The sequence below is a fragment of the Sturnus vulgaris genome, chromosome Z, assembly GCF_052056855.1.
Source record: "Sturnus vulgaris isolate bStuVul1 chromosome Z, bStuVul1.hap1, whole genome shotgun sequence".
Classification (NCBI taxonomy): Eukaryota; Metazoa; Chordata; class Aves; order Passeriformes; family Sturnidae; genus Sturnus; species Sturnus vulgaris.
In genome coordinates this window covers 16,627,694-16,649,750 of record NC_142283.1, presented here as the reverse complement: position 1 = coordinate 16,649,750, position 22,057 = coordinate 16,627,694, and the positions used below count along the sequence as shown (strand labels likewise).

Sequence of the window (22,057 nt, the reverse complement as noted above, 5' to 3'; positions counted from 1 at the left end):
ATCAGTGCAATATTGCATCCTAAAACATTTAGGAACAATGATATTCTGAATCAGAAAACTGACTCTTTGTGGTCCTCTTTAAGCCTCAAATGGACTTTTCTTCCCTAGCCACAATAATTTTTTGTCAATGAGGATGCAATATAGAGGGAGCACTGATCGAAGGTCTCAGTTCTGTGCTACAAAAAAGCTTTCCAAGTCTCTTTAAATTTTCAGTGCTTTGTACTTTGTACTGTACAGAAAACAGGCATTTTAGAAGAACCGAATAAAAAGCAGTCAATTTTACTGTATTGATTACATATTTACTGACATAAATACTAAACTATTTAGAAGGTTGGCATGCCTGCCATTAATCAAATATAAGGTAATTATGGCCTTTAAAATTTTTAGCACTCTGCTGTACATGAATTTAGACAAAACGGCTTATTTCTGTTCTTACTAGGAAAAAATAATTAACTGAGGCTAAGTTTATCCTTTGAACTTTAAATTAAACAAATACTGGCCATGACATTTTGTGATGTTGATTACCCTGCTAGGTAAGTTTTCTATGAATTCTTTAAACAAAGTTCTAATATATTTGTTAAACAGCAAGTATTCATCTTGAATATATTTTCATAGAAACAAGAAACAAATTCTTGTTCAGGGCAGTTCAGGGCAGGTGTGAATATTTTGAATATTTTTGAATAATGACATCTTAGATGTCAAAGAAAGCATTACCCTTTGAGATGTGGGTGTTTGGATGGTCCCCACTGCAGTTGAAAAGAGTGTATTTTGAAGAAGCTCACCTCTAGTGTTCTGGAGCTGTATTTTATATCTGTTGCATGTAAATTTCTTTGAGGACAAAGCTACAACATTTGCTGGCCTGATGGTACCCTAATCACTAATAATACTATAGCAGTGGTGCAGAACTGCTTTTCCAGATTAAAATAATAAATATCTGTTGCAGACTTTTCTGTTTTCACAGCTGGCTGTTTTTAAATCTTCTCTTAGTAATCCATAGAGCAAAACCTATATCTTAAATTGTTATATTGTCTATGGCAATGGCAAGAAGGCAAGTGAGAAGGTACCCAAAGAAACAAGAGCATGCAGAAGATGCTACAAACCATTTTGCCAAATCAATCACAAAATACATTCAACACGTTTCTCACTGGTATGTAGAGATATTGAAAAATTCTGGGGTTGGAGAGCTGTATGCTCAAAAGTTTGACTGTTTGATATGCAATTTTTTGTACATTTACTGTGTTTTTTTAATTCTCTCCTTAATTACCACCGTTAGACCTATGCAAGCAGACTGAGGCTCCAAAATAACAATTCTTTTTCTGTAGGTTAATAAATTTTTCTTCTCAGCATAAACTAATTTTCTCTTAATCTGAAATACACTTTGTTTGAAATTACAGAGCACTGAAATCTCTAAAACTTAAATTAGTATATTTCGATTTTTTTTTTAAATGAAATAATCTGGAGTTCTGCGTTTGCCTAAATCAGATGAGGCTTAGCAGTAGTCTCTCTGTGTTTTAGACAAATATTAATGCAGGGCTTATTCTCAGTGGTGTCTCTACATTGACCTTTTCAGTGTGTGGACAGAATTTCATGAGAGGATCACAGAATTTCTCACAAAGCTTGAGTTCCTGCAAAGGCAACAGGTAACAGTATTCATCCAAACCATATGAGCATGCCACACAGGGGTCACTGTTTGTATGAAACAGAAAGATCACAAACAAGATGCTTTCTTCACAAACCATGTGGTTTGTTTAGAAGTGGAGTTGAGAAGGGTGACTGTGGTCCGGATGCTTCTGTGTGGACTTGATCAAAAAGAGGGACAGACAGGACAAGCTTTCATATGTGCAAACTCGACGGGTGGGTTTAGTATGGACTTATATCTTGTGAAGAACAGTCACTGGTACTGAGCAGAGTATGGAAGATAGTTACAGAGTAAAGGAAAAGGAGAGCAATCACATTTGGATACCAAAAAAGTAGTTCTGTAGGTGAGGAGGAAGCAATTGGATATGGGGATTTATAACTGCTTTGTATGCATAGGTGGCTCCAACAGAACCATCCACTCTAGTTAATGAAGAGTTTCAGACTTATTTTGGTATCTTGAATCAGGATCATATCCTTTTCACAAAGATATCATTTTCCTGAAATATCATCTTTCAGGTCCTCTGATTATGGTGTCAGTCTGGAATCTAGGCTAGCAGAAATCTGATTTCTGCACTAATTTTGGAAAGGCAAAAAGAAATATTTCAGAAAAAAGTAGGAGGGATTTGTGAGCAGAAAAAAAAAGAAATCACAAAATTCTTAGGCAAAATTAGTTATTGCTCAGTAAACATGAGAATTGATGAAAACTCTATTTAGTGCTTATTTAAATACAAATGATAAATAATTTTACTCTCTCAGTGAAACCATTCACTGATTATCAACGTTTCTGCACTATAATAGAGAGAAAATGCAGCCTTTGAAACCTACTTTTGAAAATCTTGAGAGTAGCTTTCCAAGTCTCTTGACTAATGCTTCTGGTAATCAAAAAATATTACATACATTCTGTGGTGTTTTCCTAACTGAGGTTGCATAAAATTAATAACCTAGAGTACTTAGAGGTAACTTACAGTGTGCATAAAATATTGAATTCTATAAGAATATAACACTAATCACATTCTGTGAGAGAACTGGTAAGAATAACAATTGACTGATTTTTGACATTCTTCTATGAAAGAGTCCATACACAGCAAGTGGCAAACATGATTATTATCATCAGTGATATCTTACTTTCTCAAATTAGATGATTGAAGGTCAAGCCCTTGAACAGTTCTGCACAGGACAAACTATTCATCACTGAATCTCTTAAAATTTCCATTCTATTAGCATGCTAAATGAATTAGGGGAACAGCTATGTACTGCATTTTCTTGCTCACTTATATATTTTTCTCCAGCATAATTGTTGTGAAACTTGCTGTGATTTGTTTTGCTTTCATTTACCTCAAAATTGCTTGCTTTGAAGAACTTTTTAGATTTTTCTCTGGGAACAAATATAGTGATGAATGATCCTTGCTTATTGTCGTCAGTGCCAGCACTCAGAAGTATAACTAATGTTTACACCTTTACTGTAGTTTTAGTTTGGAGACAGGCTTGCTGGCTGTATGATGTTTCTCCGAGATTTTTTTCAGTAAGTTGCAAAGACCACAGATTGACAAAAAACCTTAACACATTAATACCACGTTTTTTCTTAAGTCTTAGCTAGGATTTCCTGTCTTCTGTCTGTATCAGGTGATAATTAAGGATTGCACATCATGGTCACACAAGTGATAAATCCTTTTAAAAATCAGTTTTATCTTTACTCACATGCTCTTACCCAAATTCTATATATTCAATCTTATGATAAAATTTCTTGACATAGGTACAAAATCTTCTTCCCTTCCTAGTAGCATAATTTGAAGAACATCTCCACTTGAGGAATTGCTCACTAAGGGATGAAAAAACTTGTTTCCAAAAAAGTCCATGCTCACCTGGGAGGTTTAGGTTTGGCAGCAAACATGATGGGCTTTTTCTGATATGCAGTATTTGAAGAAGGAATGCAATCTCCCAGAGAAATCTGCTTTCAAATTATAACACAGGATCATCATATGTGTATACACGTCTTACACACTTCTGAGAAGAAGGTTAACAACTCAAAACTGCATTAGGCACAGTGTAGAAATTACATTTACAATGGCATAATACAGTGGTCACCTCCTGTCCTAATTTAATCTGGGATAAAGTTAGTTTTCTTTCTATTAGCAGGTACAGTGCCGTGTTTTGGGTTTAGAGTGAGAATAACATTGGTTCAGTTGCTGCTGAGCAGTACTTACACTAAGTCAAGGATATTTCTGTTTCTCATGCTTCCCTGACAGAAAAGTGACTTTGGGGCACAAGATGGGAGGAGACACAGCAGGACAGCTGACCCCAGCTGGCCACAGGGATATTCCATGACATATGGCATCATGCTGAGCATGTAAATTGGGGGGAAAGCTGGCCAGAAAGTGTCTGGGCACCAAGTGGTTGGTGGTTAGCATATTATTACTATCATTGTCATCATCACCATCATCACTATCATTATTATCATCACCATTATTGTTACTATTATTATTGTTAGGATTAGGATTAGTACTATTATTTGTAGTATTGATTTTACTATTACCATTACTTTAAGTTCAATTATTAAATTGTTCTAGTCTTAACCCATTAATTATCTTAGTTTTACCCTTTAAATTCTCTCCCACATCCCACTGGGAAGAGTGAGTGCTTAGTTGTCAGCTGAGGATAAACCACAATTACTGAGATCAAGACTTTTGTCCAGGTCTTCAAGGTTGCACTGACCAGAGAACTCTATTTTTTAGCTCAGGTAGATAGTTTCAGACCAAAACTTTGTTTCCTCTGTGTGCATCTCGTACTAGTGGCATTGAAAACTATTTCATTTTCAACAAAATTCCGAGATGGTAGTTACAGTCTATGTTCTTCATTCAGTGGGAACCGACAGGAAAGCAGAACGGTTAAAGGAAACTGGTTTGTCTGCTTGTGTCATACATCACTGAAACTGCTTATCTATGCAGAAGTGGGTGGATTTATCTCTGCAGAAAAATCTGGTAAAATGTGATGATTTCTAGTTCTCTTCCCTTCAATCAGAGTGAAGTGGAGAAGCCTTGGTGTGTCAGCATGTAACTTCTTCACTGTGCAGTGAACCTTCACTCTAGGTTCACTGGAGTGAGCTCCATGCTATTTGCAGGAGTTGTGTGCAGGTTCAGGTCACCCCTTTTCTGCAGAATCTTGTATTTTTCTTTTAGTTCTTATTTTTATATTATTATGGTATCTGTATGCATACTGAGGTGGAATTATCAAGTCTTTTCATTCCCTTTTTTGCTGTCTGTTTCCTTGTGTTTGTGAAAGTGTGTATATACCTGCATATGTAAATAAAGATTCTAATCACTTTGTCATTCTTTGTTGAAGAAAAATCTTATTTTATGGTCAAATCAATTAGGAATTTCTGCATAGGAAATTGTTATTTGACTGACTTCAACATAAAAGATATGGTAATGTTCCTTAAATATACAGATTTTCCATATGAACGTGTATTAGGCTTTTAATTAGTATTTTCAGTCAATATATTCTGGAGATACTTGCTTCCTCATCTCCTAATTACAGAAGCTAATGTATCTAAGTTTTAAGAGGAGGTTGAGATCAGTTCTTGTCTTCTTCCTATATTACATCCTTTTAACGCTGTTGTCATGAGCAGTTCTGCTGCTTCTGTTAGTTGTTCTTCACTTTCTGTGATAAAAAAAAGTGGGCTTCTGGATGTTTGCTTAGCAGAAGTTCCCGGTTCCTTGTCTGACCATTGTCTCAAGAATCCTTAGTACAGCAGTGATAAGGTGTCTTAGCTATCCAAATATGACACTTAGAAAATGAGTTCAAAAAATGAATGAAGTTTTTCTGACATGCCCTATGGAGTTCAGAGAAACAGTACACAGAGTAAAGGACCTCATTGGGACAGTAAACAGAACAGAACTCAGAGAATAATAGATGAGTTAAGGTCCTCCACTGTGCCCAACCAAAGTACTTCAGAGCATCTCTGCCAGAGGTTACCAGCACTGAATGAATAAGCTATTTTATTCTCCATATCTACATTCATTGTCTTCTCAGACAGACTTGCTACAGTGGATGCGTAGGATATAACACAGATATTGCTGTTCTGTAAATAGAAATTAATTTCAGTCATTTTACTCAAGTTTATCTGATGTGGGAAACTTGCATTCAATTCCTGCTGCTTCAACTGTATGACTTTCTCTATTGCTATACTATATAATCACTCTGTATGCAGAGCCACGTAGGTTGCAAATGACATGGCTACTGTTTTAGCTTTGCAATCATTTTACTTGCCACGGCTTTAGTTTTTTTTGGTTTTTTGGTTTTTTTTTTCTGGATGTATGAGGACATTTTAGAGGGGTCAACTGACATTGATTTTGTATATCTAAAGAGATAATTCATTCACATTGAACACTATTCCAACACCATGACAGTGCTTATCTATGATTTGATTTGCAAGCTGTCCTTCCTTCCTTTCACCTAAGAAGTGACGTTTGGAAAGATGAAACATACAGGTCATAGGATTTATACATTTTACTGGGTACTTCCATAGAAAGCAAAAAATCAAGCATAGAAATATTTCCCAGTGCAGACTTTTTGTCTCAATTTGTTTTATTAATCTGCATTGACTTGTGGTGTCATTGAGGTCTTGGAGAAAGAAATGGTTTCTCATGACAGAACAGAGCAGAGAGATTACTCTATATGATTTCTTCTCTGTGCTAATACAAGCACTTCTTTTCCAGGGAATCAAAGTCAGCAAGGAGGTGTAATAGTCATTTAAAGTCAAACAGCAGGGAATCATGTGTGTAATACCTGGCATTATATCTATGCCATTGATCAGAGTGGCTTGCTATAAAGAGACAACAAAATAAGAGATGAGAAGGACCATATTGCTGTCTCAAATGGACATGGAGACTAACACCTGGTTTTTCCTACTTCATATCAGGAAATATGTTATTTTTATAAACATCATATCAGGAAATATGTTATTTTTATAACTGAGAAGCATTTTATGTCTACTTCATCCACTTGGTGTAACTTTATCTAGAGAGTCAAACTTGTTATCCACAGACTCTAGAAGTGGGCTGGATAGAAATAAATTAAAAGCTTAGCACTTTTTCTTGTCAAAATATGATAGATGACAAAAGCAAGTAGCAGAGCTCTGTACCATAGTCCTCTGCATGTTTGTATACCAGTATAAACTAGTTCTTCTGCTCTGTAATGCACTGAATGCAATACCAGTTGCCCACATAAATTTCCCACATCTCTTTAGAGAAATTTTTAACTCTTTGGAGTAATTTTAAACTTCTGGCTTCCCATAAAGATGAAATGTATCATGTATATTGGTCAGCATCCAGAAATCTGGATAGAAAAATCTGTACAGTTAATTCAAGCACTGTGTTTTAGAGACCCTTTTTGATATTGTATATTATATTTCATATAATATCTTTGTATGATAAGAAAGCAATACAGAATAATCCAATCTGGTCATATGGAAACTCTCTGTTACCAATTTCTGTGTTTTGCAGATTATCCCAATGTCCTTGGGGAATGCTTCACGTCACTTCAGAAAATTCAGAACATTTTACAATATAAAATCATGCAGAGAATGAAAATATTGTTCAATTTTTCAATTTTATTGACATGATCAGTCATTTATTAGGACTATCAAAGACTGTTTAGCTACTTAATTTAGTGAACAAAGAAGCTACCTGAGGAGGAGGAGTTTATATCATTGTGATGACTTTGCTTAATTTCCTAAGAAAGAAAAAGAGAAAGAATTTCATAAATTATTAGCTCCAAGAACCTGTTCATCATATTTGATTGAGTGTTATTGGCATTTATATATTGTATTATACTGCCATTTGATCTCAGGCAGCACATACATGGATACTAAAAAAAATTTGATGCTGTGCTCAAGTAAATCACTCCTCTTATTGAATGCTTTTAGTATTACACAAAGACAGAAATTCTAGAATTATGATGTTCTAGAAATATGATGTGTGTGAAGACTGTTCTGTGTGCTTCAGAAATGCATACATAATTGTGATACAGAAATTTTCAATTTAATAAAACAAAATTGGGAACCATAAGTATGTTCCCTTTGTTTTTTCTTATAGGCTTATCATGTATCAAATCAGTTCAGGCAACATTTTTTTGTTTAATGGGCAACTTCAATGAAGATTGAGACTTGATAGTAATTTTGTATTGATGTCTCATTGTCAAAGTATGCGAAATTTTTTACAGATTTTACAGATTTGAAGGAAAAGGATTAGACATTGCTCTTTTTCAATTGCTTATCTAGAACATGCTTCTTGATCATGTCCCCAATATGGGAGAAAAACCTCTTTTTTCTTTAAGAATTAGAACTTAAAGAATTTTTTTCAAGATTATCACCATAACAATTAAGCAGTACAGACTATTGAAGTCAAGTTTTTTTCTTTCATTTTCGTTTTTTATTCACCATGGACTTAGAGGTTTGGATCAAACTTTATGGGTCATGAGATCATCTTCATCACAGCAGAAGCTTTCAACCTGCAGAGACATCTGAGATGTCAGATTGTGTCCTGCCAGAGTCCTTTTGAGTCAGTGGGTGAGCTGAGAGACCTCTGCATGTGCTCTCCCAAGAAAAAAATCCTTATGAAGAGTTGTCCAAAAATATATTAGTCTTTTCCTGAAGGCATACTTCAGTAGGGACACTATTGTAGAGTAAAAACAAACTTGAATAAAAATTTGTTAAGCTGGCTAGGTTATAAATGCATCATATTTTCTGTATTCAAAAACAGTGCATTTTTACTTAGATATTACTTTTATGATGAAATTATGAAATTTTCCTAATCTAATTTGAATCGAATTTGAACTTGAAAGAAAGAAAAATTAAGATGTGTATTAACTGCATGTTCACTAGCTATGAAATTTGGATGTAGCAAATTTCAATAATTATACAAAAGTTATATAAAAAGTGATCTTGTAATATAGTTTTTGTTTTAAAGCCATGCTTCCTTAACACTAAAAAGTTTGGGTATTTTTTAAATTTATATGTAACAGCTATCACAAAGTCTTAAATTCATTAGTTCAAAAATTTCAGCAAAAAGTTGGTTTTTAGTAGATTCTAACTGAATTTTATTCTAGTTTGTTTATCATTACGAGTACCTTAGCAACTGTTTACTACAATATTTCTTTCTAAGAAAAGTGGTTGGAATTATTGAAATATCTTTTAGTGCCCTAGTCTGTAAAAGAAAAAGAATACTGAACACCAGTTTCTAGCTCTGTGCGGCACAAGAGCTAAGAATTTTAAGACATTACTGTATTTGCATTGATGGAATGAATTCAGGCTCTCAAAGTATATAAATAGTTGAGCAACAAAATGACCCCTTGTTCTCAACGGCCTAATTTAAATTTCAGTCATTTTTAATCTATCCACCTTGCCCTTTTTCCCCTTGTGTTATCTTTTTCCTTTGGAGTCCCTCAGTTCTGAACTCATAAGCACAGAAGTAAACTTTTGAAAATACTTTTTAATCTACGTGTTAGTTGTTTTCCTGCTGAGACATACTTCATATCTCAAACATAATGTACTTCTTAAAATGTAAAATTTTAAAAGTTTGCTAGGGATATTTAATTTCTAATTCCCTGTGGTACTATTTTTTAAGACTATAATAAATAGCATAATTTTTGGAGATACACAAAGTAAATGGCTATATTGTTAAGCACATTTCCCACAAAGTCTTAAAGCAAAAGAGAGCAATTAACCATTAACTTCTTGCAATTTAACTTCCTATTCTTTCATCAGTGTGATATAAACACAATTCAGAGGATCATTTAATTCCAGCAGACAATGAAGCTATACTGACTAGTCACACACAGTTTTTGTGGAAGTTTGATCAGCTCATACAAATTAGGAAGCAGGAAGTGCTAGCTCATGACTCCACTAAAATTCATTAACAAAGTAGAAAAATAGCAAACTGCTGAATAGGCTTAAAATAAGTATCCAGAATAATAATTTAGTTCAGATTTGGGGAAGTCATGTGTACCTACCATCCTGGTTTTACCTGCTCCTTACAACTAATGCCCTGAAGGACTGCTTTTAGAAAGGAAACAGAGACAACTTCTCAGACATGCAATTTTTGGCCTTTTCAGACAGCAAAAGGTTTCCAGATCTCCAGTTTTGCCTGGGCCTTTATGAAATTCAAAGAATCTCTCTCATCTTGAATGTCTCTTTGGATAGGTTGTCAAAGTATAAAATCTGATTTGGCATAAGGATCATCAATAATGATGAAAATTTAATTGGTTTTGGAGTTAACTACTTGAGAAATACAGGTGTATCTCATGTGGAAGATGTTCTAGGAATAGCGTCACAATGGAAATCATTAACATTAACATGTTAGACCATTATCCCAGAGGAGCTTTATTCTCTTCAGTTAAATTGAAGTAACAGAAGCAGGAAGTTTTACAAATACTGCTTATGGAATGTATGAAATCAAGGGTCCAAATAATTCAGTGTAAAAATACTTCAAATTAACAATTATATCACAAACACTTGTAGCTCATCCCCTTCATAATGTTAATAATTAGGGGAACATTTCTATGCTCAGTAGTTGTTAGTAGTAGTAGTAGTAGTAGTAGTAGAAGGAGGAGAAGGAGGAGGAGTATAGTAGTAGTAGCAGCAGCAGCAGCAGCAACAGCATTTTTGCATTTATGCTGGTTGTTTTAATCTTTAGTATCGTTTCTCTACTTTCTCATCTCAAGTTCAGTTCTTCATTGATATTGGTAAGTTTTTGACTCTGGTAGTGCTCTTCTCAATGAGTGTTGTCAACTACTTGAGTGTTTCTGGGAATAAGCAATCAATTATTTTTAAATACAGATATTATTGTTGGCTGCATTCAAAATTTATGATTATTGAATGAGGAAGTGAAACAGAGCCTCCTTGTTCTTTTTACATTCTACCATTTGATTGTTTTCAACAGCTTATACTTCCTTTCTAGTTCAATATCCCCAAAGGTCAATTCTCAGTGGTATTTATCTTCTACAGCATTTTTTTCTGTGTCTCTAAGCACATCTGTTTTCTGCTGTCAGAACTTCCTGATTTCTAATACATTCTAAGATGCCTTTTCTATGATACAGCAGCCAAACCTGGAGTTAAATGCTTAAGGGATAAGATGTTATTACTTTCATTAGCCACTTGGATTAGTTAATTACCTCCATCACTCCTCAGGTTTATATTCTGTCACATGGTTTCCCTTGCCACTGTCCTTTCACAAGTATGCACCTAAATTAATCAGTAAACATCTTTGTAATTATCAGTATGGACACTCAGGATTTTAACTGCCAGCATTTTCTCAGGATGAAAACTAATAATTAAATTTACCATATGTTTGATCATTAGTAGTATTTTAGCAGCTTGCATCCCTTTGTTGTACTCGGAGCTAAGTTTAAGTCCCTATCAAAAAACTTTTGGGAGACAACATATACTACCAGCTTACTCTTGATTGAATTTTCCTATTCCACAGAATTCCAGAGAGCAGGTAAAGATGGCTCCTTCCGTCTTGCAAAAGCCTTTCAGATTAGACCTTATCTCAATTAACTGTCTGTGTCTTTATGATTCAGCATCACACTTTGCTCTTAGTCCATCCTTTTGCAAGTTCTGCCCAATATATTTCTATGAGTTTAGGTCCATGAATTTAGCCCTCTGTGCTGAAGGGTGAGATTCTGCCTGTAGGTGTGAAATAGAGCTGAAGGGTTCTGGACACAGCCACACACTGTGACTGTGGTGCACTGTTGCATCAAGCAGCACATGCTATTATTTTCAGATGTATTTCCAAGATGAAAGAAGCTTTTCAGAATTCAGGTGATGTGAGGATCTTCTTTATTTTTGTGCTATGATGGGTATAATGTTTTTGAAATAAATGGCTTGGCTTCCTGAAACATCTGTGTGTGTATATAGATATGCTTCATGTATTGGATTAAAATTACAGATGGTAACGTACACTTCATTTCTAGTAGTCACAGAACTGCACAATTGAAAACCTTGCCAAAGCACTTAAATTGGGGTGATGCATATATACTGTTACTTGGCATTGTTTTAGTTGCTCTAGCAAAACAGAGAACCGTTAATGTAAATGTCAAGTGTGTCCTCATGTCATTGAATGGACTAGGCTCTGCTGTGTGTAGAGAATACTCTGGTTTTTCTGTTGAAAGGAATAGGACTGCTGAAAAAGAGGTATCTGAGCTATGCTTCATGCCTGGTTTTCTCAATATTGCAGGGCTGTGACACCTTCTATTTTAGCATATTTCCCCTTATTTCAAAACTAGGAATTTGCACATAAGATACCACAACTCATTTTCTCTTACCCAGCAGATGTCTGTAAGAAATATCCCTTAAGAACTCCTTGTGAAATATTTCTCCGTCTTAATTACTGCAGTAAGGGACATAGCCAATAACTCTCTATGCTCTAGTAATTCCTGGCTGCTGGAAATAAGGATACAGCCATAATTTAGTGCAGCCTCAGGGCTGTGCTGCCATATGCTAAAACCTGAATTGGCCTTTTGGCAACTATTAAAATAAGATGATGAGATGCCATAGAGGCATTTCCGTCCTCTGTTCTGAGGAACTCGTTTCTAGGGATGTGCCCTTTTCTCGTGACCTAAGCATGGAACATATGGAATTTGTCCTGAGAGATGCAGCCAAGTTTCATTATTTTCTCTTGCATCTTGGCCAGGTATCAGAGGAATCTCCTGCGATCCTCTTCATATGTACAGCCTAACATCCGCAGTCTAACCTTAGGCTCAGTGCCTCTGTTGGAAACATGCGAGGTATGTAAGAGGAAACTGTCTCTTCTGAGCCAGCCTAAAGAGCTCCTCTACCTGCTCATTGAAGTTCCACCAAATGCAGCCATATAACAATTTTTATAAAGATATGGCAAGTTAATACCACGTAAGGACTTCCTCACAGGAATGCTTCTTCTTCCGTCACTTTCAGAACTGCTCTCTTTCCTTACCTACATTTAAAAATCTGACATTTTAGGAGGGTTATGTTAATTGAGTATTTCTATATAGAAATATAGATTTTTCCACCAGTTGTGCAGATTACAATGTTTTTCCAGTGTGCTGATAAAAATAAAAAATTGGTCTTTGCAAACCATCATGCACAGAAGGAGTAGCTTTCAAAGTTTATGGCTATTGTTTGTGAAGATGTGCTATGAATGATGAATGAATATGAATGTGTTCTATGAATGTGCTCATTCTCTGAATGAGCACACAGCTCATTCTCTTTTAAAATCCCTTTTGTTAGGTAAAATACAAATTTAGTGTTCTGGATAAACTTAAGAGTATCATTTAAAGTGAACATTTTACTCTCACATCTTCAGCCTTATTTAGTTCCTTAATCCTAGTAAGAACTGCTGAATTCAGGTGAAGTGAGAAGATGATGACTGCCTTGGGAGTAATTTTTATAAAAAAATAGATATTTTCTTGGAAGTTAAACTACAGTATTTAAATTGTTTTAAAGACACTGTTTTCAGGTAGAAGTGGTTGTGTTGGATGAGACCATGACTTGTTTTACAGATTTTTGCAAAGAAATCTTGTGTAACAAGTGTGAGGGCAAGAAGATGAGCACCAGCTCTGAGAAGACAGAGTAAAGCTGCATGCTCAGAAAGATTGTCATTGCATAAAGAAATCTGCCTGGAATAAAAGGATATCTGCAGTTTGTTTCATGTCCCTGGTTAAGAGCTCAGCCCTGAAGACTAAAATAGGTCTGAGCTGTGGACACCTGGATATGCCTACAGCAGTTGACAACGAATAAGGGTACTGAATTATGACTTCTCTCAACTCAGGATTCCTGGAAAGCATCTGCCTATGAGAGTCAAAAAGCAGAAGAACCTAAAATGAGAACTTCTTTATTAAAGTTGAGTTGATAGATATAGAGTTGAGCGGATAGATGCAAGGTCACACAGAGGAAAAACAAGTGTGGAGACCCAATAAGTCTTTTGCATTAGGATTATGGACTCCTTGAAATTGCCTGTCTTAGATTGCACCTCAAATATTGCTGTATGTCTTGAAAACAGATTTTATGATGTAGGCACCTGGTGGTTTTGGGGGTTTTTTTAGCTTAATCCCAGTTACATTATTTTTTGCTATTTATAATGATTTTCTTTCAGGCTATCACTAATGGCATCATTTTTTCATGATGCTATCATAGCTGTATAATTTTTAAACGTTAAAACATTAAAAAAAAAAAAGAGCAGTATAAAGGCCTATAGCAATCTGTTCAGGGAAGAGCTGTAAAAAGGCCACCCACAAAAAATATGCTAATGTAATTAAGTTTTATGAACACACTATGTAAATTAAATAGTGTCTGGGAAAAAGCAGTACTTTGATCAGAGATACTACAGATTGATCCCTAAAAGTTTTTTCAGGAAAATTAAAGCTATTACGAAAGTTCACTGTTTACATAAGCATTAATATATTCAGTAATATTGGATTCAGTGATGAAAATAAATTATTAAAGACAAAGTCACCGATATTTCTGAGGGAATTGAGAGTATGCCATTTTGTTAGTAGTTTTTTAAAGGCAAATTTTCCCATTAAAAGACAAAATAAATTATTCTGAATTTAAGGGAGGTTTAAAAAGCTTATGGAGCAGTTTGTTTGGTTATCATGCCAAATACAAAAACACCTTCACCTAATTATCTAAAACTTTCCTGAACTAGAGTTAAATTTTGAGTCTAAGTAACAAAACCAGAGAATAACAGAACTGGCAATAAGTGAACTGTGTGGAAAATAGCAGGTGTCACCTCTCTCCCTAGAAAAACTGCTTGGTACTCCTGAGTTACACTCCATGGAAGTGCAGGCTTGGCTGCCATTGAGTGAGTCTCAGTGGAGATGTGATGCAGTCTGCTAGAGAAAGCTAGATGGGACCTTGCTACAAGTGGCACTGTTGGAAAGGCTTGAAGACAAGTTGTCTATCAATGATACCACAACTCTATGGAGAAGGGGAGGGTGAGAATCAGGACTGGCCTGCATATACCAGATTAACCTTGTGTGAACAACTGACTTTTGAAAGTGCGCTATTTTCATTTCAAATGTTTTTCTGTTTTGGTTTTGCTATGATTGTTTATTATGTTTTATATGTTTATTATGTTTTATGTGCCATTTCTTACCTAGAAGATAGCTGGCTGAATCCTAACTGGGCCCTTAAGGTCTTCACCCATCTGTATCTCAGATTTGTTTTCTTAAATGTCTTTCCCTATTACCTGCTATATGCAAGATGAATTTGCAGATAGTTCATGTGCTATCAATCCTGCTTGAAAATTAAATTATATTTTCAATTGTTGGCACAAGTAATAATTTATTTTCCCAGAAACTTGACTTGGAATGATTTGATGAATACTCTTCAATCTGACATTTCTTCTGCATTTTTTTCTGATAGTCTCTGGAAGGTGATAACATGAAGAGTACACAGCCTCTATTAAATGTTTCTAAATGTAGAAACCAATATTCACTTTGATGTATTGGTGTTCTGGACTAGCACTGGTGCTTCATACAAGTACCATACTGGGAAAAATACAAATGTAGTGTCAGAGAAGTTGCCATAGGAGCAATAGCTGGATGTGAGCCTTGAGTCACAACTTGTAAAAGTAGGTTTGCAGAAATTTTAATATGCAGAAGGCAGCATCAAAACCGGGATATTTTGATTGCAGTCCATTCTCTGTTAAACCTGCTGTAAATCTGCACTCCATCTGTTTATGTCAAAGGGTAGGCAGCTCCTTTTGCAGAGTATACACACCTGTACTTCCAGGTGATTCACCCAGACTCACAAACTGGGACTCTGTGTTCAGAGGGTAAGACAGGAGGATATAAAAACTTCCTGGCAGAAAAATTCAGTAAAGCAGTTTATTTCTGCCAAGTTACATTTATTTTGGGGATATGAAAACTATTGTATATTGAAAAGATGGTGGAATACAAAGGGGTTTGAGCATCAAAAATTGTGATTCATTTGGTCTGGACAGAGCCATAGCATTTTTCTTGATCCCTGAAGAGCTGAAATTCGTTGTAGCTTTTTACATTTTAAAATACACACATAATTGTGAGTCCTGTGCATAGTGAAAGAAATATGGAAGTTAAAGATACTAAGAAAGAAAGGAGATGAGAGTGCAATGGCTTTTTCTTACCTGAATTGTAGATTCTGAGGACTTTTTGTGTCCAAAACTCTCTCATAGTTAGGTACACATACCCACATACACACTGTGAAAATAGCTAAAATCAATACAATATCCAGAGACCCATGGAATAGTTTCTGTGGGGAGATGGGCAGATGTCTTTTACTTCTGATATTTGCAAGTCTAGGGAACAAGAGATCTAATAAGCTAGATCAAAAGTGAAAAAGCATACAAACAGCCCTCCCCACAAAAACAAAAACCCACCACAACCTCCCCCCAGAAAATAACAATCAAGGAAAACAAACCAGTATTTTATGGGATTGAAACTCAGACTTCAGCCTGTATTTACAGAATCTCATATTCACTGACAGCATTTTATAGCCCCACTAAACAGTTTTCTCTACAGTGACTTCTGGTGGCCTCTGCTGAAGACAAGGAGAGTTCATTCCTGGTTCAGTGTGATAACTTACCTGGCAGTTACGGAAAACTAGTCACACATCACATTTCTGTTGCCATTCTTCTTAGCTAAATGCAAGAGTTCACATTTTGATCCTAGTTTCTCCATTGTAAACTTGATGAAATATTGTTATCAGTGAAAATGTTTCTAAATTCTCATTGTTAAAACTGAATATAGCAAACTCTGGCAATGAAATAATAAAAAAAAGTATGATAGAATGAGGCATGTTGCTTACAAAGCAGTACATATTTTTAAACTTAACCCTGTTTGCAGAGGTAATACATTGTTTTGTAAGATCAATTTCTATGTAAGCATGTTTCTTTCCTTTTTTGTAAATAAAAGGTGATTGCTAAGTCAGATAAAAAAATATCTTTACTTTTCTGCTAAGTATATGGTACATGGTGTATATAGTGCATACTATACAGTACACATTTTGGGATTTTTTTGCTCATAGCTGCAGGCATACATGGACATGAATACAAAATATTTTAAAGCTCCAGTCACCATTTCTTCCTTGCATTTAACTTTTATTCTTTGTAGACCTATCTTCATGCAAGCAAGCAGGTTTTGTAGCTCTGCCTTGCCTTCAACTAAAATAAATAAAAAATATATTCCTAATAAAAAAATTAGAATTAATCTGTTATGCAGACAACCATATATGTTGCACTTTAGAAAGCTGATGGGCTTGGATGTTTTCAGTTCAATGTGCTACTCTGAATCTCACCTACATGCCTATGGTTTTTATTATCCAAGATATTTGATAACAAAAGTTTTGGAGTAAAAATTGTATTTTATCAGCTTTTTAAACCTTGGAATTAGTTTCTTTGCTATATCTCTATAATTTTTCCTCACAGTCATTGTCTTCTCAGTTATACAGCTTTTAATGCAAAGACACAGTCGGGTCTAGCTGGAAGACTGCTCTCAGAGGAAGTCCTGTTTACACCCAGTTCTTCAGGCAACCACAAAATCTCTTCTCAGTGAGTTGGGAGCATGCTTGAATAATCTCTATTTATAAAGATGAACCTCAACACAAAAGATCTCCACCTAAAAATCTCATTATCACACAAGAAGGCAAAATATACTAAGAAATTTATTCCTAGTTACTATAAGCAGGCATCACTGGGGGCTGACCAGTCCTGGAAAGCTGTGTGAAATGACTTGGGCCTTTCTCATCCCTAAATGTCCCCAGTGCAAAGAGAGTACATGGACCAGAATATGCTCATCATCAGCCACCACCTTCCCTGTCCTTCCAGTAGGATTGACTGAAACTGGAAGTGCCTTATTTGGATGCATCAGGCTGGTAGCTGTGGCATCCGAAGACCTTGATGCACAGACCCTGTCCAGCTGGAGGAGTGACAATCTTTAAAGCTGAGTCAAGGTAAATAGTCTCAGCCTGAGCTGTGGTTGGTACTGAGCATTTATTACTTTCTAAGAAGCTCAGCTTGCAATAAACATCTTGATGCTTATGAACTGGGGAACTGTAAGTCAAAGTAGAAAAACGTGTTGCTGGAGCCACAAAGGGCTAATTTTCCATTTTGTGTACAAAACAGTACAAACGGAAAACATTTGAATGCATGCTTAAAGAACCCAAAGTGTAATTATGATATCTGATCAGTCATAAGTAACATAATTTGGATCTGAATATTTAAAATGACATTACACACTAAATGAACGGGGACATTCAAACACTGAGCACATTCAAGAGAATCAGGATTTTTATATAAGTATTCAGTGAGCTGAAAAGCATGTTAACTTCATTCAATAAATTATTCATTGTTGCTAGTTTTTTCAGCTCTAAAGCTAAACAATCAGAAATTATTTTTTAAGCCCACATCTGAAAGCCAGATTAGATAAGCATTTCCAAATAGAAGCATTCAGCCTTTTAAAATAAATAAATAAACCAAACCAACCAAACAAAGATATCCCAATCACCAAAGTAACAAAAAACCTCCACCTATATTACCAGAATTATTAGCATTTATTATTGCTGAATGGACTAATGGCCTAAAAATACTTCAAAAATAAGTGTGACTGTCTTTTTAGCTGTAGTGGAAGAGTTATCTCTACTGTGAAAAATTAATTGCACATAAGATCATTCAGTGATTAGAAACGTGGTACTTTGCTTTGCCTTCTCTGCCATGAAACTTAGGTAAGCACCACTAATGCAGTCACTAAAGCATGTACCATTGTATCAGATTTTAAAATAATGTGTGCAGATGAGTAATTAAATGATATGACACATGTTTATTTAAAATGACATTTAGTAGTGTAGCATCACTACTAAAAAATGGTGGGGGGAAGGAAAAGCAGAAAAAATGTTCATGGTGCAACATATAAACATTTATCAGGTTTGATGACAAGCACTTCTATAAATCAACTGAGCCACTCTCTTTTCGAATAATTGGTATCTAGACACTATGTTTCAGGCACAGCACAAGCAGTCATAACACTTTTAGCAGAGATGCCATTTCCACTGCACAGTTCACTGTTCATGGTACAGATGGGGATACTTTTAAGTTCTCACCAGTTTTGAAGTCCAACATGCAACTTCCTTGGTCACATATATGAGGAAGATTTGTTACTCATTGCCACAACAGGACAAATAATTAAATACACATTAATGCACAATTAGTTAAACAGCCTAAGCATCCATACACCATTATCCAAAATTAGGTTAAAAACCCCAAAGAACAACAACACAAAAAACCCACGTCCTTTAAAACCAGACTGCTAGTCCCTGTAGTAACAATAAGACCCATGAGAATATCAACAGGAGAGGAATTTTATTTCCTACTTCTATGTCACAAGGAGGCTAGTGCTTGTCTCCTGGCAAGGGCAGGTCACTGTTCATTCCACTATTTACTGCTAAATTCTCCTTCTTCTTTTCACTGCTTTAGAAAGACAATGACTTTACCCACCAAAAATGTAATTATAGCATAGTGCATTTATCCAATAAAACGGCAAGGATGACACAGGGGTTGGGATTTGAACCTACTGAAATTATTCTGCCATTTGCTGACCATGCCAGTCACCCTGTGTTCCAGGAAACGTGCTACAGATAAAATCACACCCTGGCTACCTACACAGAGAAGCTGGAAAACAACCAAAAAGCAATGTAGTAGCAACAGCTCTCCTTCAAGGAAGGAAAACAGGGAGGAAGGAATGGAGGCAGGAAAAGAAACACAGTTTTATATGGAAACGAAGCACTGAAAAGCAGGGTAGAATGCATTTAAGATGCAACCATGATGCATCGTGGTTTTGGACAGGCTGGTGCATTAGAGAGGAAAGAAGTGAACTGACAGGTGTATGCTGGCAAAGCAGACTACCTGCAATGCTATGAGAACTATGGTGGTCTTGTCTGCTTTAGTAGTTGTGTATTTGACTTCTTGCAGGCTAATGACTGACTTTTAGCCCTTTACTGGCTCCTTGTACTTTCTCGCAGCTCTGCTCATGTCTTGCCCTAGTGTTAAATTTATAAGTGATACTTGGAAGCTCACTGATAAGCAGAAAAGTCCTGTTTGACTTCAGGGTATGCACTAAAAATGAAAGTTTGATTCAGTAGTTTTTATTCATGATACAAAGTCTCCATGCATATAGAGAGCATATATTTTTAAAGTACTTATTTATAATTAATTAGGAAGATTATTGAGGAGAAGGTATTACAAAATTTTATTGCAGAGTTAAATCCAAAGGTTGAAATCTTGTATCTAAGCTTCAATTTGAAATCCATAAGGCTCTGTAACTGTAGTAGGGGGCAAAATATTAATGAGTTAAATTATAACTGTATTTATTCCATCTGTGATCCTATTCAATAGCTCCTATGAAACAAGACAAACCATAAAACAGTAGCAATATTAGTTTTTGTTTCTTTTTCTTGCTGTCTTATTTTTTTTCTGAGTAGTAAGTAAAAAGTCTGTTAACATAAACCTCAGTAGGTAGAGTTTTCCTTTTCTTACTTATGTATTTTCTTGCCTCTTGAAATTTTTAAGCAGAAATTTAGAAAACAGTAGAAAATTTCTAGTATCCAGCTGTGATACCATCTTTGCAGCAATGACACAACTATCAGGAGTTCAGAATGGAAGATTTATTTCTTCATCTAGAATTTGCTCTAGTGGATATTTAAATGTATGTATGCATGTATTATTATGCATTTAAAAGTAAATCCTGCTTATTGTTTTCGTTTTCAGATGTTTGAAAGAGATCAGGAAATATTTTATGCTGTCTTGTTAATTTATTGTTGAGCAGATAAAAGACCAAAAAAAACAATACTTAGAATCCACACATTAGTTTTGGATTCCTGCTAGCCAGCAGGACTTTTAATGTGATTCTTACATTAAAATCCCCCATTCAGCCAGAACATAAACGTGTAAATAAGTTAATAATTTCCAATTGCTTACCTGTTTCAACTCAATAGGTCAGGAAGAATACCAAATCATCAGCAGCATTGGTCATGGCTGCATTAGGGCCTTTTGTCCTCCAAAAGTGTGTTTTAAATGCATACACCATGTGTCCTTGCACAAAATCTGGGATACCAATGGAAAAAGAGATTTAGAAAATCAGTTTTATAATGGCAGTTCCATTTGTGAAAAATTCAACCTCGTTTTTCATCTCACTTTTCTCCTTTAAAACTAAATTTAGCTTGAACTCCGTATAGAGAGGTAACACTGACCTTTAATGAAGAAGGCTGAAATGAAATATTCATAAATTAAGCTGCAGAACGGCAGATTTCCTCTGAGGATGTTATAGAACAATTTGTTACTTAGCAACTGTGGGTATTGACTGTATTTAGCTGTTTAGGTGCTGTTTAGTTGAGAGCAATCACATGAGCCACATGTTGTTTTGCTTCCTGCCTTGTGTTAATGCTATCTAATAGCTTCTGAAAAAAATTCTTTCTCTACTAAATAGAAAAGTCATGTTTCTACAGCATTCATGTTGCTAAATTCTAGACTTTTGCTTTGATTTGTGTCCTGTTCTGAGACCATGCTCACAAAATTTGGTTAAGACCATTGTCAGTGAAAAACGAGGAATAACTCACCGTTTGGTACTTAGAATTATATCACTCCAAATTTTGCTTACTCCTTCTCTAAATTGGACATGAAGTTTAACTTTCTTTAATGAACAGTAATTAAAATCCAAACTATTTATATTTATAGTACCTTTTTTTCTCTCTAAATTTAGATTGGAATCTACAGCAGCCTCAGAAAATACACAAATAAGAACATGAGACATCAGGTGCTGGAGAGGGAAAGCGAAAGAACCTATTTATCATGTGCCTGCAATCACTGCTGAGTGATGAGTAATTAGAAGTTTGTTTTTTTTTTTTTAATTGTCAGGCTTCTGACACTGCAAGGAAAATTGGTGACAAGATGATGGATCGGTTTCACCACATTGGCTTGTTGATTCAACAAAACTTAAGTGGATATTGGCATTTGTCATTTAGCTTTGGACCCCTACAGACTCCTGCTGCTGATTAGTCAAATACTTCACCTCCTTGTAATTACAGTTTCAACAGCAGAGGCTCCAAGACATTCTCAGGGGAACAAACTTTTACAGCATAACTGCAAAGAAGTGCTACTTAGTACTAGTTGAGAAGTAAGCACATTGGAAAGGGGAAGCAATCAATGGCAGTGTTTGAGCAGCTTAACCCTGTTGGCCCTTGCATGTTAATATATTTTTATGTGTTGCTTCCCCAGCAGGAAGAAATTAGAATGATTAGCATTTTCTCTTTATCTACAGAAAATCACAAATTGGAAAAATGTTTACTTGTATTTTTGTTTATTCCCTTTGAAAAGCTGTGAGGTCAGGACAACCTCTCATCATTTGCATTTATTTCCCA

General features: G+C 35.4%; 1 long non-coding RNA gene across 1 annotated transcript; it reads right to left on the bottom strand.

The window, feature by feature from the left end:
* Window positions 1-7,348: 7,348 nt before the first annotated feature.
* LOC148219711 (uncharacterized) lies at window positions 7,349-21,018 on the bottom strand. Its single transcript, XR_015799684.1, has 4 exons — window positions 20,891-21,018; window positions 20,619-20,744; window positions 15,777-15,849; window positions 7,349-7,368 (listed from the first exon to the last, which is right to left on the bottom strand). It is a non-coding gene; the product is annotated as an uncharacterized LOC148219711 (long non-coding RNA).
* Window positions 21,019-22,057: the final 1,039 nt, after the last annotated feature.